This window comes from Sminthopsis crassicaudata, chromosome 6 (assembly GCF_048593235.1).
Source record: "Sminthopsis crassicaudata isolate SCR6 chromosome 6, ASM4859323v1, whole genome shotgun sequence".
Taxonomy (NCBI): domain Eukaryota; kingdom Metazoa; phylum Chordata; class Mammalia; order Dasyuromorphia; family Dasyuridae; genus Sminthopsis; species Sminthopsis crassicaudata.
Genome location: NC_133622.1, coordinates 3,085,451 through 3,103,973, shown reverse-complemented (window position 1 = coordinate 3,103,973; position 18,523 = coordinate 3,085,451). Strand labels below are relative to the sequence as shown.

Sequence of the window (18,523 nt, the reverse complement as noted above, 5' to 3'; positions counted from 1 at the left end):
TCTGACTCGGCTAGAAGTTTTTCTTGCTCCTCGGACACTGGGCACTTGGCGGGCCCGGCCCTGGCTTTGCCCCATGGGTGGCTATTGCGTTCCCTCCTCTCCCCCAAGTCGTGTTACAAGCTGCTTAGGTCAAATGCTGTTGTTTTCCCTCCGAGTCCCCAGCATGTCCGGGATGCTGGCGCACGATGTCTGCCAACTTGAACGGACCACGGCGAGTTACTGTAGCTTGGTAGAATAGAACAAGCGATGGATCCCCTCTCAGACTTGGCTACTAACTGGGCGACCAGGAAGAAGGGGTTTAGTCAGCCCACCCCCCAGCTTCTGTTTCTGACTGAACAGCAGCATGGGTCCCGATTACTTCAGAGAGTAGTTAGGAGGAGAACACCACAGCCTCGATGGCGAAGCTCACCGAGACCCCAGGAGCCCATGGGGCTCATTCAGGTGCCATCGATTCCAAAGTGCCCTGCAAAAGCTTGAGGAAGAAGCCCGCAGAAGACCCCCTCCTGGGTAAATTCAAGCTGGCCCCCATATAGGACCCTTGTCTCTTAAAAAAGGCTCCAGCTGTCCCCCTGCATAACTTGTGCTTGCCTCAGGTGCCCATCAAAACCTGGGCCGGCTGTCCTGTCCTGTCCCGCCCAGAAGGGCCCACACCAAGCTCAGCTCCGATTCCCTCCCATGGCCCAGTTCCAGGCCCAGCACAAGGCTTCTGACTGGGAGCAGCAGCCCTGGATCTAGACTGCTCAAATGCTGCAGCACCTAGAATGTGGGATGGAGGGGGCCTGGAGGGAGAGTGAGCACCTGGACTGTGGGCGATGAGGGCTGACTCATTTTACAAATGAGCAAGCTGAGGCGACCTGGTGCTCCGGGGGCAGCACGAGCAGGTGCAGGTGTGGCCGCATGGTGTTCTCAGGCCAGGCGCTGCCCCTTCATCCTCCTCTGCCTGGCAGCCCTGGTGCATGCTGCCTGCTCACCTTTATAGGTAGCCATTCTAAATCTCTGGTCCCATGGACCCCCCCCGAGACACCACCAGGATCGCTATGAGCCCGCTGCTGCCACGGCGCCCCAAAGGTGCTTCTGCAGGCCCAGAGACACTTTCCACAGTCATGGGTCAAAATGTAGACAATTGGAGTGGATCATGATTTGCCAGAGCCTGGGAATATATTTTTAAAAGCATCCAACATGCTTTTGTTTTGAGTTAAATTTTTATAATTTCGAAGAATGCTCGGACCTCGTTAAGGTGGCGTCATGGAAAGTCCCAGACTTGGAGCCGGGAGCCTGCGTTCAAGCTCTACCATTCCTTCTCTCTGTGATCATCCAAGCTTCCACTGCCTTTGCTCTGAAAGGGGGATCACGAGGCGAGCTTTACGCCTCTCGGAATCAGATGAGATACTTCTTGGGAAACCGTCTCTGCGGCCCGTGAGGGGACGGAGCCCAGCGCCAGGATCATCGTCCTGGTCGTCGTGGTGGAGTGTTTCGAGCGAGTTCTTGCTTATGTGCGCTGGCGACCCGTAGCGACGGATTTTTCACCTCACCACAGGACACTGAGAATTGTGATTCAGCCAATCAAACAAGCATAAGATACCATGCTAAGTTCTGGAGATACAGAGATAAAAACAAAACAGTCCTTGGCTTCAGGGGCTTCCACTCCCCCGACGTACAATATAACCGACCCCATGGAGGAGCTTTCAACCCCAGTCCGTCCTAAAGCCCTGATCAGATTCAGCAGCGCATCGCCAACTGATCAAGTGTCTGTTAAGTCCTATGAAATGTCAAGGGAGAAGTCAAATTAAAGCTGAAGGAACAGAAAAGAGAAATCGAAAGGTTCCGCCAAGAAAAGAAAGACACCAATGAGTTACTGGGCTTCATTGCTCTTGGGCTTTCAAAAAAAAAAGGGGAGGTTGGCTGCCTGGGACCAACTGGACAGACAAAACCCCAATCCAGAGAGCCTGCTTGCTAGGCCGACTTAAGCTTGCCGAAGGGGGCGAGCTGGGGTGGGCGTGGGGGGACGAAGGGCGCTCCGAGCAATATAGCACAGTGGGCAATTTTAACAAGATGAGAAAGCTGGCTGAGTTGAAGTGGTTTCTTGAAAGCAGAAGAGAATAGTGTTATTGGGAAGCTGAAGTTACTAATGCTATGGCCTCTCAAGAGGTGGAAGAATAATTCTGAACCGTCCGCAAGAACTTGCAGTCAGTTCTTGTATTAAAAACCGCTCCTGTGGCCAGCCTGCACGTGGTAATGAAAAGAGAATGAGGGAATCAGGGGAAATGGGAAATTGTGGTTCTGGCCTAGGTGGGGATAAATCTCCTCCACTGCAGAGTTAAAATCGTAAAAATAAAAGTATTTGTTCCCCGTGGAAACGTAGAAATATTTAAGTGCTAGGTACAGAGATCTGCACTGGGCAAGCATTAGGGGGTGATAAAGAAAAGGAAAACCATCTTGTCTCGGTTATGAAGAACCTAGAACCAAACATGGAAGGTGAGACACATGTCTACAGCAATCGGGAGCATGAGAGGAGTACAAAGGGCTCTTGGAGGTCTGGGGTGATCAGAGAGGGCTCCCCGAAGGAGGCGGCCTCTGGGCTGGACATTCAGAAGAGATTCACAGCTCAGGAGGAACACGAGGGCTCCTCTGGCCCCACGCTCGCACATAACACTTGGCCAATCTGAGGGTCACGGGATTTTAAATCCAGTTCTCAGATTCCCGTGGGGCCTAAACCCTGTAGTACAAAATAAGTTCTATGCACATCCATTGGCAGGATGTCCAAAGGAAGTGTGCGATGACTTATTAAACTGATCCAGGAAAATATTGAGACAGAGCAAGAGTGTCCTAGCGGACCCCGAAGGGTATGAGCCGAGACACGGGTATGAGCCGAGACACGGGTATGAGCCGGACACAGAGAGGGAAACGTGGGACCTGCGCGGAGAACGGCAGAGTCGTCTTGTTTAGCTGGAAGGCTAAAGGAGGAGTATGAGATAAAGCTGGGGGCAGCGCTCGAGGGCCTGGGAGGTTAGCCTTTGTTTCAGTAGGTGGCAGGGAACCTTACGGTGCAAGGACCCGCACGTATGCTGACTAATTATGAAGCTACGGTAAGCTTGGCTTCCACGTTCTCACGTGCAAGTATTTGAGTGTCTGCTGCACGTGCAGAAATGTGCTCGCCGCCACAGAACGCAAAGAATAAGAGATCCGCGCCTGTGTTTGAAGTTTGTCCGTGCGCTCAATTAAGGGTTTGGAAGAAGGGGAATAAGCAGTCACTAAGCACCTACCGTGTGCCAAGCGCCACGCTAAGGGCTTAAAAAATCTTGCATTGGATCCTCACAACAACCCTGTGAGGAAGGTGCTTTCCCTCGGGCCTCTGGGCTGGATGTGGCCACAAGCGACTGACTGCTGGGGTGGAGGCTCAGAAGAGGCCCCAGCTGGATGCTTGGTGAAGTATCACACCGCCGGCTGCGGGCTCCACTCGGGCTCCACTCGGGTTCCCTGCTCCTCTATCCGTCCTTTGGCCGAGCCCCTGCTGGGCTTCTGTGTCTCTGCACCTCTCTTCCAGCCGAGGCAAACTTCTGCTTTTCCATGGAAAAGCAGACTCGCGCAGCTCTGGTGGTCCTAATTAGTGATTGATTATTTGGGTCTAGGCCAGGGCTTCTTAAACTTTTTCCACTCATGACCCCAGGTATATCGGTATATACAATAGATATACACATCAAACATTTACTAATAATAAATCATAATTCTGTGACCCCCGCATTCAGTGACAGGACCCCACGGGGGTCTGGAACCACACTTTGGGTCGTTGCCTCCCGGATCGGGGCAACGGCTAAAATTGCTTTCTCTCTCACATCTAATTACTGTTTTAGGGAGGGTTGAGGATTTGGGAGGATTGGAGAGAATGCGTAGGAGTTTTTCTCATAAGTCACTTGACCATCACTCTCTTTGTTTACAGAACTTTCAATGTGTTTAAGGGAAGAACCGCTATGATCATCTAAACATTGGCTAATAGATCCCCCGAGTTCTCTAACAAAGATATATTGAGAGACAAAGGAAAGAAAGAAAGAGAGAGAGAGAGAGAGAGAGAGAGAGAGAGAGAGAGAGAGAGAGAGAGAGAGAGAGAGAGAGAGAGAGAGAGGGAGAGGGAGGGAGGGAGGGAGGGAGGGAGGGAGGGAGGGAGGGAGATAGATATGGGATGAGATGGGAGGAAGAGGAAATGGGAAAGGAGAAGGATGGGGAGAAGAAAGTAGAGGAGAGGGGAAGGGTCAGAGACAGAGAGACAGTATTTCCCGCGCTGGAGCTACATGGCTAGTAGCTCAACAACAGATGCAAAAAGTCAGTTGAAGTTGAGACCTTTCGGATAGCCCATCAGTTTCTTTATCAGCACCAAGACATCTATCAGAATGATTTCCCCGTAAGCCCAGCAGAGATTCTGAGTAATACCTAAGTAGAAGGCTATTTGTTTCTGAAATGAGAAGAGGAAGCAGAATCAAGGAACGGTTCCCCTCTCGGGGATAAAAAGAAGGAAAAACAATGAAAGTCAAAGGGAGAGGCCTGTGACGAGCTGGGTCTTGAGGCTCCCATCAGTCCAGTCATGTTGGGTCTCCCTCTCCTGGGAATCTTCTTCCTTTCCAGAACGCAGGCCCTCTCAGCTCCTCCCCTCTTGAGGGCTCGAGGACTGCCCGCTTGCTGGGGTCCTTCTCGTCGATAACCCAGTCAACATGACACGTGGGGAATCAGAGTTGAGTCAAGGAGGTCTTACCCCGTTAATAAGCAGCCTGCAAACCCCTCAGTCCGTAACTCGTTGCAGACCCGTTCTTTTGGCACAGAACTACCGTTCCAGCTGGAGGTTGAGCGAGAGCCAAGTGGTCCTCTCTGCCTCCGTTCCAAATATCAGAAAGTATTTGGGCATCCATTGTCAACTGTGGTATTGCCAAGGATAACTGGACAGGTGAGTCCCTAACACAGAGTGTGTGTTAAGTGGAGGTGCAGGTATAAATGTGAATCTAGAAGGTGTAGGAGATGCAAGGCAATATGAGTCGGGCCAAGGTTTTGATTTTATGTTGGCTACGATGAACCTGCTCATTTTTAAAGGGGAGTCAAATGTAAACCTTATGATTGGTTGAGAGTGGAAGAAAAAAGTCCTGGGCCGGGATTTGGAAGAACTGGGTGGTCCTGCAGCAGTGGATCCATCTCTCACGCCTTCCCCCATTTTGTAGAAGAGGAAAATAAACATCAGAGAGGATACTTGCCAAATACGAGGCAGGAACCGGGAGAAGCAGGCTTGGAACTCAGACCTTTCGACTTCAGTCTACTCTGCGCAGTCTCATAATCATTGGCTCTTGGAAGGACTCGACTTCCTGGGACTGGAGAAGGGAAGCGCGCTAAGACCGAAAGCTTCGAAGGGGAGGCTGCTCTATTAATGGAGACGACTCTCACCCTGGAAATTCCCCAAATTGATAAAATCACAAGTGCAGATCTCACACTCTTCAAAAACCCCCCAAATCAAGTTATCCTCCTGCTGCTGGAAGTAGAACAAATCACGTCGTGTGGGTATGCCCCGTCGCCCTGGTCGGCCCTCCTCTGGTCCGTGTTTCACGGCGAAGGATAACGGGCTTTCTTCCAGGAAAGCACTCAGTTTTGTCCCAAAGGATGGTGGCAGTGCCAGAGAAGCCAGTCATGGCTTCGGCTCTTCCAGAACAGTCACTTTCCAGGACAGAGCAGCAAAAACCAGTCTTCTCCGGCCCCCTCCTTCCCCCTTGCACCAATTGGGGATCAAAAGATGGAGAACATGAAACTCTAAAGGATCCAGAGAAATTTAGGGTCTCATATATTAACGTGCCTGGCAGGGAGCCCGAGATCTTAGAATGCAAAAATATGCAAAAATAGCAGAGCCAGCTCGTCCTGTTGCTGGGATGTAATGAAACATGAGATCCACCCGGTTCAATGATTTATGAGACATCCAGCACTAGAGGCTTCACAGGAAAAGCAGAATGGGGGGGGGGGGATTAAGTGCCCCACGCTTGCGCCACAGTCATTAAGTTGGACTTGCTACTTCCCCTTGGGAAATACCCTTTAAGTCATATACTGACACCCCCCCCCCACCAATGCTCCAGTCCTGAGCTCCTTTGCCATTAATAAATGTATCAGCTTTGTTTCCCCAGGGGTTGGGGAAAGTGCCGGCTGGAGGGGGGGGTGGCAGGAGACCTGACTTCTTGTACTTGGGCCTGCCACATCACTTCTCCCACTTGCAAAAAAAAGGAAGGAGCCGAGTCCTAAGATCTTTAAAGTCTCCTCCAGCTTGATTGAGCGTCCCGCGTCCCGCGTCCCGTGGGGGATGATGCAAGGGGGCTCTGCTTCTGGAGCCCAGGGTCCCGGCTCGTACTCGTCGCCCCTCTCCATGTTCTCGTCTCTGGAGTGAAGGGCACAGACTAGGGAAACTAATGCCTATCGTTCGCAGGACACTTTTACCTACACTCATTACGTCTGATCTTCATACAAACACTGGAAGGTAAGCTGGATGACTATCCCAATTTTAAAGATGAGGAAACTGAGGCTACAGATGCTGAGTCTAGAATCCCACAGTTAATTTGATCTGGGACGGAATTTGAACTTGGGCCTTTGTGGCTTCCAATTCCGTGCTCCATCCACCGTGCTATGGTTCCCCCCCCCTTGAGCTCTCTCATCCCTCCCTCCTGGCTGCCTTCCGGCTCTCATGGTTTTTCTCTTCCCTGAATCTCATAACCTGAGTCTTGGAGGGCTGATCATTTCTGCTGTCCCTATACTATATGTTCCTGTATGTCCCTCTCGCTGTAAATTCCGTCAGTGTAAAGATTGTGTCTTGTATTGCACTCTGCCCCCCGTCCCAGCCGCGTCAGGGGGTGGGGAAAGGAATAAGCCTTTATATAGCACCTACTATGGTTAGCACTTTGCAAAAATCTCATTTAAGTCTTACTTAAGGAGGTAGGTGCTGTTATTCCCATTTTGCAGATGAGGAAACAGAGGCAAAAAGAGCTTAAGTCACTTGCTCAGTGTCACATAGGTAGCATCTGAGGCCGTATTTGAACTCGGGTCTTGGCCTAGGGCTTGGTGCACTATGCTACTCCCTTGCTGTTTCAAGGAACTCAAGCGTCAGTTGGTCGCCCATTACTCAAGAAACTCACATGCTGGAACGTGATTCTGAGTAGTGGGAGTCTTGAATGTGCTGGAAATACTTATTAATGAAGACCTGGGCTGAAAGAAAATTACCACATGAAAGTATTTCATGGTTTTGAAATCTGTCATTTCTTTGCTGTATGCTATTTTTTTCCCGCCCAGATAGATTCCTCCCTCTCCAAAGCATGGGAAATAAAAGTGTCCATGATTTGCTGTGTCCAAACAAAAACCACGCTAGATTCGGGCTGCTGCTGAGCCTGGGTGAACTTAACTCGGCGGGATCTGCCGGCAGGCGCATCCTGGAAGGAGTTCCAAGCTTGTGGGGTGCTCCCGCGACAAAGCCTTCCATCATCGAGGGGGTTCTCTCTATACCATGATATTGGAATAAAACTCCATGATTGTCCAGAGAAAAAACTTCTTAGAAATAGTTATTTTATGGATTCCTTTTCTTTTTCCATCTTTCCCATCCCAGTCATTTCCAGAACTAGGCCCTCCCTTATACCAAAAAATAGTTCGTTAAAAAGTAATAATTAGCGAGTGTGATTGTGAATAACATCTTCTATCCTCAGAGACCCTCACCCTCCTGTTACCTATCCTACGGAGAGTTTTGTTGATTTGGGGTTGCTCGAGAGCTTTCCTTACTTTTAGTGATGGCTGACAGTGCAAGTTGTGCATTGTTCTTTTGTTGATTTTATTGTGTCTAAGTTTTTACAAGTCTTCAAGTGTGAATTCTTCACACTCATCATTTCCTGCTCCCCAATAATATAGTATGTTCTTATAACACCATTATTCACCCATTTTCCAGCTGAGGAACACTCATTCTCCACCCTGCGTCCCAAGTCCCCGTTTTCAAAAGCACTATTATGAATGATTATAAAGGTTATTTCATTTCACCAAGTTGGACCACCGGACCAGGAGGGGACACACACAGACGTGTACAACCCCAGAAAGTCAGATCCGGACTAACCGCTGACCCAGTGTTCTGGTTGCTTCTGGGTGGGAGGGGGGCATTCAAAGGGGTTTTCGCTAAGGAAGCAGGGGATCCTGCAAACATGGGCAGCATTGCAGTAGCTGGGATGGGCTAACGTGGACCAAATGTGGAAAGGGATGTTGCAACCAGTGGCGCACTACTAGGGCAATAGTGTGGTATCATCAGGGCATTGGAATGCCCCCTAAATATCATTGAACAACCAAGAAATGGGCATGGGAAATTGCTCCCGAGAGCCAGCCTTAAACATGCGCTTAGTTGGCTTTGGGACTTTTAACCTTAGTTTTTTCTCCTAGTTGATCTCCCTAAAGCCTGGGACCGCGAGTCTGGACACATACGATCATCACTTCCATCTTCCAGATGGAGCCCAAAGTGGGGAAGTGGGGGTATCCCCAGTGATGTGCGGGAAGCGAATGGCAGAGTACATAAAAGGGTGTTCTGGTGCCCGGTTTGGCGCTCTTTTCATTCACGTCTTGCCCAAAGATAGTGGTATCGATGAGCCAATCACCTCCCCACCCTGTGCTAGGGGCGGGAAGCAAATCCACCAACTGGAACCCTCCTGACTCTCAGGACCTTGTGTTTTATCAGCAAAGGGAGATCAGGAATCGCTCGAGGGAGCCATCAGGAATTGAGGGATATGGGGAGATCGGGCTCTGTGCACATGACTCGAGCACACCCTTAGGTGCCCAAACTCCGGAGAGGGTCCTCTGCTCTCTGTTCCAGGTGGTACAGAGGGAAACCAGAAAGTCGGTATTGTTGGGCTTCGGAGAAGCTTTTCAATTTACAGGTAGACTCCCTCAGGGGACCTCTTCTTCTTAATCAATAAACAAACATTTATTAAGCACCTACTATGCTCCAGGAACTGTACTAAGCATGAGGGACCCAAAAGAGGCGAGGGACAGTTCCTGCTCTTAAGGATCTTATGGTCTAATGAAGGAGGCAACATGCAAACCAATTTATCTACAAAGCCAGCTAAATACAGGATAAATGGGAAATAACCAAAAGAGAGAAGGCACTGGATTGAGGAGGGTTGGGAAGGCTTCCTTCCAGGATTGGATCGGGGACTCAGAGGAAGCCAGGGGAGCCAGGAAGTGCGTGTGCCGAGGCAGAGCGTCCCAGGCATGGGACGCGGCCAGACAAAGTGCCCCAAGTAGAGAGAGGGGGTGTCACCAATGCCCCCGGACCAAATGGTGAGTGCCGGGGAGTAAGGCGTAAGAAGACTGGAAAGATGGGAGGGAGCTAGGTTACGAAGGGCTTTGAATGCCAAGCAGAGAATTTTGTATTTGTTCCCACAGACAGTAGAAAGCCACCGGAATTCATTGAGTAGACAGGTGACATGACTGGACCTGTGTTTGGGGAAATCACTTCAGTGGCTGAAGAAGGCATTGGAGTGGGCCCTTGAGGGAGGCTGTTCATTAGCAGGAGGCTGTTACACATAGTCAAGGGAAAAGGTGACAGGGGCCTGCTTCGGGTCAGGGGAGAGCATAAAGGTGCCATCAGTAGAACTCGGCAACAGCTTGGATATAAGTTGGTGAGGAATCCGGGATGATTCCTAGGTTGTGAGTCTGAATGACTGAAGGATGGCATTACCATCTACAGTCAAAGGGAAGACAAGAGGCGGGGAGGATTTACAGGGGAAAATTCTCTTCTGGGCAGCCTGGGTTCAGATGTCTATTGGCCTCCATCCAGAGAGATCTGAAGGATAGATGGAGGTGTGAGCCTGAAGGGTAGCAGAGGGTTCGGGGAAGGACAGATAGATTGCAGAATCGTCAGCCAAGGGGCCAGAAAGGGCAGACTGTCCTCTGTGGGCAGTGGGCTCGGGACTCAACCTTGAAGTTGCCCTTTCCGTACCTACTCTGGCACCAGGAGGCTTCCCGGGATTTCTGTTTTCTCTTGCTACAAGGGCATTAACTTAAGGGGTTTAGGACACTGCCCCAATTGGGATGTTGCAGCAGCATGGTAGAAGCCACAAGCATGCTTTATCATTTGCCCAGTTCTCCTGGTATAATCGTTTTGCTCTTCCTAATTCTGGACACTGGAGAATGTAGTGTTGCACCCGGAGCAAGTCATTGAGCAAACTGCACTTTGGATTTCCGTGACGACCCTGGCAAGCCCATTAATGATCTGGAGTATGTGAAGCGGTCAATGTCAGTAGGTTTACAGAGGGGATGCTCTGTTTGAAGGAAGCTATCCTCTCAGAAGAAAGTCAAGATTGCCTTCATAATGTAGTCCATGAACACCTTGGAGAGCTGCTGCTAATTCTTCAGATCATAACAAACACACACGAAGCCCTCAACTCAGCTGCTCTCCTTCGCCCTCTGAGAGCAGTCATTGCAAAAGTGGAAGCTGTGAATCTCAATGACGTTAATAAAGAAAATGAGAGACATCTTGTCAGGGAAAAAACTTCTTCTAGTGAAACGTTTGATGTCCGTCTTGGGTAACATTTTTTCAGACTTCTGATGGGAAAGGTAGGCCGTGGTGCATCATTGGAACTTTCTGTGTCTCTAAAAAATTCAGTCCTTGGAAAACATTTCTGTGGAACCAGTGGGATTACTACATGAAAAATAGTCTTTTCCAAGACTTCTGTGGCCCAAAGAAGTGGATAGCATGCTTCTGGGAAAGGACAATGGAATTGAATTGAATTATTCCCTCAAAGTCATTTTTGACATATGCTAAAATATGGTCAAAATATACCAAGGTTATAGCTGCATGGGTTGAGAAAAAAAAAAAAAAAAACTTTGCTGGGAATTGGAATGTGTTAGAAACATTGCAAAAATGGCGGAGGCGACTAAAGTCATCTCGTTGGGCTCTGGGAATTGACGCCATTCCTGGCTTTATTCATAAATTCTTTTGATAATGATTTTGAGAGCAGACAGCTTTCACAACAAACAGCAGTAGCTCTTCAAGGCAACAAATTTGTTCAGCCTCTTCTTGGGAGAAAAAGTGAATTGGATAAAGAAAGGAAAGAAATTAAAGAGCTTTGGCAAGGAGAACAGAAGAAAATGCAAGCATCAGAGGCATCTCTCAAAAAGGCAAAACTCTCGTGTATACAACAGCAGAATGAATATGAAAAAGCCAAGTCTTTCCATAGTGTGGGCTGACAAGGAGCATCTGAGCTCAAGTAGCGGGATCGGGAGAGAGGCCAGCAAGCAGTTAGAGAAAAAGCGAAGGCTGGAGGAATTAACTTTAGAAAAAGTAGGAAACACAAATGAACACTACCAAGTCTTTATGATAGATATGAAACATAGGTGAAATGATTTAGATAATTCTAAAAGTACGACGTTTTTTCTGTCGCTCGCTCATTTTATTTTTAATTTGTGGAATAAAACAAGCATTTCTATACCATAAGTATAATTTAAAAAAAAAGGTAGTTGCACCCCAAACTGCAAATCTACTAGGTACAATTTGCTGTTCTTTTTAAATATACTAAAGTTATCATGAAATATTTCTTTTTTTCCTCCTTTTCCCCCACCCTGCTCTATGTCTAGTGGTTGTCCATCTCTGAAATAAATATACGTAAAATTATCCTACATATACTTCTATTTATCATTTTCTTTTTCTGGATGCAGATAATGTCTTTCTTCATATGTCCTTTAGAGTTAATGTGGGCATTTAGAGTAGTCAAAATGACTTCTTCACTCAAAGTCATTTTTAAAACACTATTGCTGTTATCGGATACAATGTCCTCTTGGTTCTGCTTATTTCACTCTTGGTTATTTCATGCATGTCTATCCATGTTTTTCTAAGATCATTGAGCTGATCATTTCTTATATAGCACAGTAGTCTTCCATCACAGTTGTATACCATGACCTGGTCAGCCATTCCCCAATTGAAAGGGATCCCTGAAATTTCTAGTTCTTTGTCAACACAAAGAGAGCTGCTAGAGACATCCCGTTCACATTCAAAATTATAGTCACCATTTTGAATGTCCCTTCATCTTTATTTTTACTCACCATTTTCTTTCTCAGCTCTATCCCTGCTGCCTTATCTTCTCCCCCAGCTTCCTATCCTCCCCACCAATTCCCTCTTTCTACTCCCACAATCTTAATTCAGACCCCCCTCAAAGTCCTTCTCTATTTTGTCCCCCAATTTTCTCATCTTTTTACATGTTTGGAAGACTTGTGCATCTTTCCAGGTATACATGTAATTTACTTGTCAATGTAGATGAGAGTAAGGTTCCATCATTACCAACTCTTCACCCCCACCTACTTCCTCTCTATTAGTTCCTCCTTTCATGGGGCAATTTTAAAATTTAATTGCTCCCTTTTACTTTTTGCAATCCAGTTTGTTTTTTACAATCATCCCCATCATACACCACCCAGCCCCAGCTTTTCTTTCAAACTACCGTAGTAATAAGGAATCTAAAAAATTCAAGAGACATCATTTCTGGGTCATTTAATAATGTCAGCATTAATAAATGGGCCCAAAACACTCTCGGGTGCCAAAGGCCATCTTAGCAGCATGCTCATGGCTTACATGCCCATGGAAGAGGAGTGATTTGCTTAGGTTAACTAGTAAAGAGAGTTGGACTTCACAAAGATAAGTGAGCTCTTTTCAGCGAGGGGCTGAGCATGACATCATGTCATTCTTGGACAGAGAAACTATCCCTATATCCAGACCACCCCTTAAGCCTTGGGCAATCTAGACCAAGAATCTCTATTCCCCACTCAAGCCTGAGATAGTTGGGGAGAGTAGCAATACCCAGAATGAAGAGACTGTTAATTTTATCTTATAGCAGTCCTGTCCTTGAGACACTGGACAAGGAAACAGGCCAGGGAAACAAAAAACTTAAGTCTCCCCAATGTTAATACTTGACTATTAATGAGAGAGAAATAATCATGTCTCTCAGTAATATTGACAGTTTTAAGAACACTGATAACATTTTCACATATATAATAAGTAAACAATTTGATCTTAATGAATATCTTCTAACCAGTCTTTAATGGTTTCCTTTTATTTCTTCTGGATCTTTTGTATCAAATTTTCCATTGAATTCTGGTCTTTGTTACAAATATCCAAAATGTCTTTCAGCTTGTCGAATCTTTTTTTTATTCAAGATTGTACTCAACTTTACTGTATCTTATTCTTGGATTCAACTCCCACTTTTCTACTCTTTGAAATAAAATTTTCCAAGATCTACAGTCTTTTAAAGTAGAAGTTGCTAGATCTTGTGAAATCCTAATTGTATGTCCATAATATTTGATTTTTGCAATTACTTTCCCTTTAACTAGGGAATTTTCAAAATTGACTATGATATTGCTGCAAATTTTCCTCCTGGGATCTCTTTCAGGTGGTGAACAGTCAATTTTTTTTTCTATTTCTATTTTACCTTCTAGAATTTTCAGGGCAATTTTTCTTAATAATTTCTTGCAATATTGTATCTAATTTTTTTGGTCATAACTTTCAGCTATTATCTTTCTTCAATCTGTTCTCCAGATCAGTTTTTCTGAAGAGAAGTTTTAAATTTTTTTTTCTAGTTTTATTATTTCTTGGTGCCTTCATCTTGTCATTTGATTCTTCTTTCCAACTATTTTCAGGAAGTTATTTTGTCCCTTAAGACTTTGCACCTTTTTCCAATTTGATAACTTTCTTTTCATAATTTTTTTTAAAAACTGCTATTATTTTCTTCTAATTTTTCCTCAATTTCTCTTATTTGAAGTTCTAAGAACTTTTTGGGGTCTTATGACCATTTGATGTTACTCTTTGAGGTAGGAGTGTTTTCTTTTACTTCATTATCTTTCTCTGAATATGAACTCAGATCTTCTGTTATATCAAAGTAGCTATCAGTGGTTAATTTCTTTTTCCTTTGCTCGGTCATTCTTTTTATTTTGTTTTGTTTTATTTTTAATATAATCAAGTTTGAATCCCAAGTTGTGGGTAATATTACCCTGAGCCCCAGTATTTCTGAATTTCTGTCTTTTCTGAATTCTGTCCAGGGCTCAACCTCAAGGATTCCTCTCCTTTCCTACATCGCCATTAGGATCCCCATTCATGCTGCCCCAAAATGTTCTTGCTTCCTGCAGTACCACATTTGTATGTGCTCAGTGCTCCCATCCACGGCCACAGCCCTGGTCAGCACTGCTAGGGTCACATGGATAGCCTCTGGAAATGGTTGAGGGGAAGGAGGGAGGGAGGGAGGGAGCCCTTCAGTCTTTCCCTCCTCAGCAATCTTTACTCACATCTAAGTTGGGTGAGGTAAAAATCCTCGCCTGCTTTCCAATGAAGCCGTTTGTTGACCCAGCGGATTTGGCCAGGATGGGTCTGTGTACAATTCACTCAGGCCCAACCCTCAGCCTCCAGAGGCCCTTTTATTTTTGCTGCTCTGCATTCATTCTGTGGCGATTTTCGGGAGTTTTTTGGAGGAAATCTGGAGAGCCTGGAAACTTCTGATCAGCTCCCTCATTTTCCCAGAATCTCCCCCAAAGTGAAATTTTGCTTTTTTGAAATTTCTCCAAATTTGGAGACAACTCTGTGAACTTGTTTTCCAGTGTGATCTAACTCTTAAAGCTGCAGCAGTTAACCTCCATGGACGCAATCTAGGCAGGTTGTCTCTCTTCCCGTTAACTACGAGTATCTCTGTGAGAATGCCAAGTTATATGACCCCAGGTGAAAGTTTGCAGAATTTGTGAAGGCAAAAACTTCACACCCAAGGATCTAGTTCTTTGGAAAATTCAAAAATCCATGAACTTTTCAATAAGGGATCAACAAAGAATCAACATAGATCACATGGAAATGTCTTTCAGAACTCCAGAGACTGTCCACTTCATTCGTCAGAGGATATTGCAGGTTCGTTTATCATCCTGTTAAAACTGGAGATAAAGAGGCCTTGTAAGAGCACTGATATCCCAGCGGTCAGGGGGCCTTCCCCCTTCAGATCATGATTAGTTGGTAATCAAGGTAGTGCAATGTGAAGGACTGAACGGATGCCTTCAGATGTTCCTGTTGCCAGGCTAGGAGATTTTAATGCAGGTTTCTTCAGACACCATCAATGGGGACTAGGTCTTCTGCTGATGACCCAGATGAAAGAAAACCACCTTCTTTTTCTGAGACTGGCTTAAATGAGCATGTGCCTGAAATTACCAGTTCCCCTAACCATTTAGAAATGCCCTCAAGTCAAAAGTTATGACAGCTGAAGACTCCATCCAAATGCAGGGATCCTGAGAGTTTAGTCATATTGCATGAAGCAGAATGTGTGTGGCGTGCTCCTTTGCTTGTCACAAAACTTGTTTGGAAGCCATAGCCATTCAGTGTGGGCACAAGAAACTTCATGGAAAGTTACGTTTATTTGGTGTGGAATTTGCTCCCGCTGCTAAAAATACCCAGGGTGGCAAGTCCTTCATTATTAGAAAATAATGTACTTCAGACTTTGAAAGCCGAGCTTTGGATATGCAGGGTATCTACCATGTGAATGGAGCTAAAAACAGAATCAAAATACTCGGTAAGAGTGGAACCAAAATGGTGAAGACATGGCAGGAGTTCGTCTGAGCTCTCCCCAGAACCTCTCCAAACACCTTTAAATCATGCCCTAAAACAAATTTTTGAGTGGCAGATCCCACAAAAGGGTGGGATGGAACCATTTCTTAGCCCAACACATCTTAGAAGGTTAGAAGGAAAGGTCTATTACACTGGAGTGAGAGCAAGGCCTATGAGTGCAGACCAGGCCCCAGCAAACCATGAGCAGGCCTTGAGAGCCACTGAAGCAGCAGGAGCAGCAGCGGCTCCCAGATGGGAAGGGGATCCAAGAACTAGAGAGAAGGAGATTACAGAGAAGACTCGTTCTGCCTTCAGGGTCGCAGTTCTGGCTGAAGGGGCCACAATCAGGAGGAGCACCAGCACTCCGGAGCTCGCAGCCGCCAGGGAGCGGAAACCCTCCTCACAGTTCTAAGGCAGAAAAGAGTGCCTCCTGTCATCCACAGACCAGAACATCGGCCAGGAGCGTAGTAAACATACCTCTCCTAGACCATACCACCTTGGAAGAACTGAAAACTTGAAGGTCCCTTCTGAAAACAGGTACACAAAAACCCTGAAGCTTGGGACAGTGCACCCTCCACCCTACAAGCAGAGCTCCACCCCCTCCACCTTAATAGTTAATAGTCAAGAAATAGGGTAGGAAAATGAAACAACAGAAAAAAATTCTGAGTACAGAAAGTTGTGGTGGTGATAATATCCAAACACACGCTAAGAAGAAGATAAAAGTCAAAACTCCTACACATCCAAAGCCTCACAAAAAGTATGAACTGGTCTCAGGATATGCAAGAGCTCAAATGGGATTTTGAAAATCAAGTCTAGAGAGGAGATAGAGAAATATAAGTGATGCAAAAATCATGAAAAAAAGAGTGCACAGATTATTATTATTTTTTTAAAGAAGGCATTCACCCAAAAAATTTAAAGTAATATTTTAAAAAACAGACTAGACCAAATGGTTAAATCCAGTGAGAAGAATGCCTTGAAAAGCTGAATTGGCCAAAAGGAAAAGAATAATGTAAAAGATTATTGAAAATAATTCCTTAAAAATTAGAATTAAGTGCAAGTTAAAGGCTCTATGAGATATTAAAAAATAAAACACAATGAAAAGGATGAAAAAATAGAAGACAAGGTAAAATATCTCATTGGAAAACAACTGACCTGGAAAAAAAGGAGAGAATTTAAAAATTATTGGGACTTCCTAAAAGCCTTGATTAAAAAAAACGAAAAGAGCCTAGGCACCATCTTTCAGGAAATTATCAAAGGAAAACTTCCCTGATATTCTAGGACCAGAAATCAAAAGAATTCCTGGATCACCTCCTAAAAGAAATCCCAACATGAAAATTCCCAGGAATATTATAAGCAAACTCCAAAGCTCCAAGATAAAGGAGAAAAATATTGCTAGCAGACAAAGAAACGATTCAAGTATCATGCGGCCACAGCCATCATGCACACACACAAGATTTAGCAGCTTCTACATTAAGGACTGGAGAGGTTGGAAGATGATGTTCTGAAGGGCAAAGGAGCTAGGTCTGCAGCCAAGACTCACCTACCCAGCAAAACTATAATCCTTCGGGGAGAAAAATGGATATTCATTGAAATAGAGAACTTTCAAGTGTTCTTGATGAAAAGACCAGAGCTAAATAAAAAATACAAATGGAAGACTCAAGAGAAGGAAAAATCATATGGGACTTCATGACATTGAGCTCTTTACATTCCTATATGGAAAGATGATATTGAAGCTCCTAAGGACTTTAATTATTAGAGCAGTTAGGAGTATATATATATAGAGAGGACCCAAGTGTGAGTTGAATATGATAAAGTAATTATCTAAAAATAAAATTAAGAGATGAGAACAAGGATTTAAGGATTTCCTGTGAGAAAGGAAAATGGAGAAACAAAGGGGAAAAATATCTCACATAAAAAAGGCAAGAAAGAGCTTTTTCTGTGAAGTAGATGTCAGAGAATGCATAAATGAACCTTTCTTTAATCAGCATTGGTTCAAAGAGGGAATAACATATACAATCATATACAATTTGTAACATACACAAATCTATTTTACCCATAGAAAAGCATTTTTTGAGGAATAAATGGACAGAATAAATGGAGCAGGGAAGATATATAATAGAGTGAAATAGTTAGCAATCATAACTGAAAAAAAATTTGAAGCAAGCTTCTCTGATAAGGGCCTCATTTTTCAAATATACAGAGAATTGAAGTCAAATTTATAAAATTAAGAACTATTCAACAGTTGATAAATGATCAAAAATATGAAGTCAGTTTTCAGATAAAGTAATCAAAACTATCCATATGTGACATGAAAAAATGCTCTACATCATTATTGGAAAAATGCAAATGTTCTGAGGGACAACTTTACAACTACTGGATTGGCCAACAGGACAAAAAAGGAAAATGACACATGTTTAGTGGATGTGGGAAAACCAAAACACTAATGAATTGTTGATAGAGTTATGAACTGATCCAGATAGGTTCCACTATGTAGAACAATTTGTAATTATGCCCAAGTTCTGGAAAATCATGCACCCTTTAACTTGTATACTGTTACTAGTAGCAATGCTATTGCTATGTTTGTATCTCAAAAAAGATTTAAAAGATAGGAAAAGGAACTAAAGGTACAAAAACATTTCTAGAAGCTCTTTTCTGGTGGCAAAGAATTGGAAAATAAAATGCTAAATAAATGTTCAAAAAATCCTCTGCAAATCCTTTGAAAATGGAATTGATTTAATAGGAATTCCCCTCAATTGGGGAATAGTTGAACAAATTGTGGTCTATGGTTATGATGGAATACTATTGTGCTCTAAGAAATGATGAGCCAGATGTTCTCAGAAAAACTTGGAAAGACCTACACGAAGTGATGCAAAGTGAAATGAATAGAACCAAGAGAATATTGTACACAATAACGGTCATATTATA

At 44.8% G+C, this 18,523-nt stretch overlaps 1 protein-coding gene across 3 annotated transcripts in view; it reads left to right on the top strand.

The window, feature by feature from the left end:
• The window catches only part of SLC2A9 (solute carrier family 2 member 9), a 179,535-nt gene that overhangs the window by 62,313 nt on the left and 98,699 nt on the right, over window positions 1–18,523 (top strand). The gene's annotated exons all lie outside the window — the stretch shown is intronic.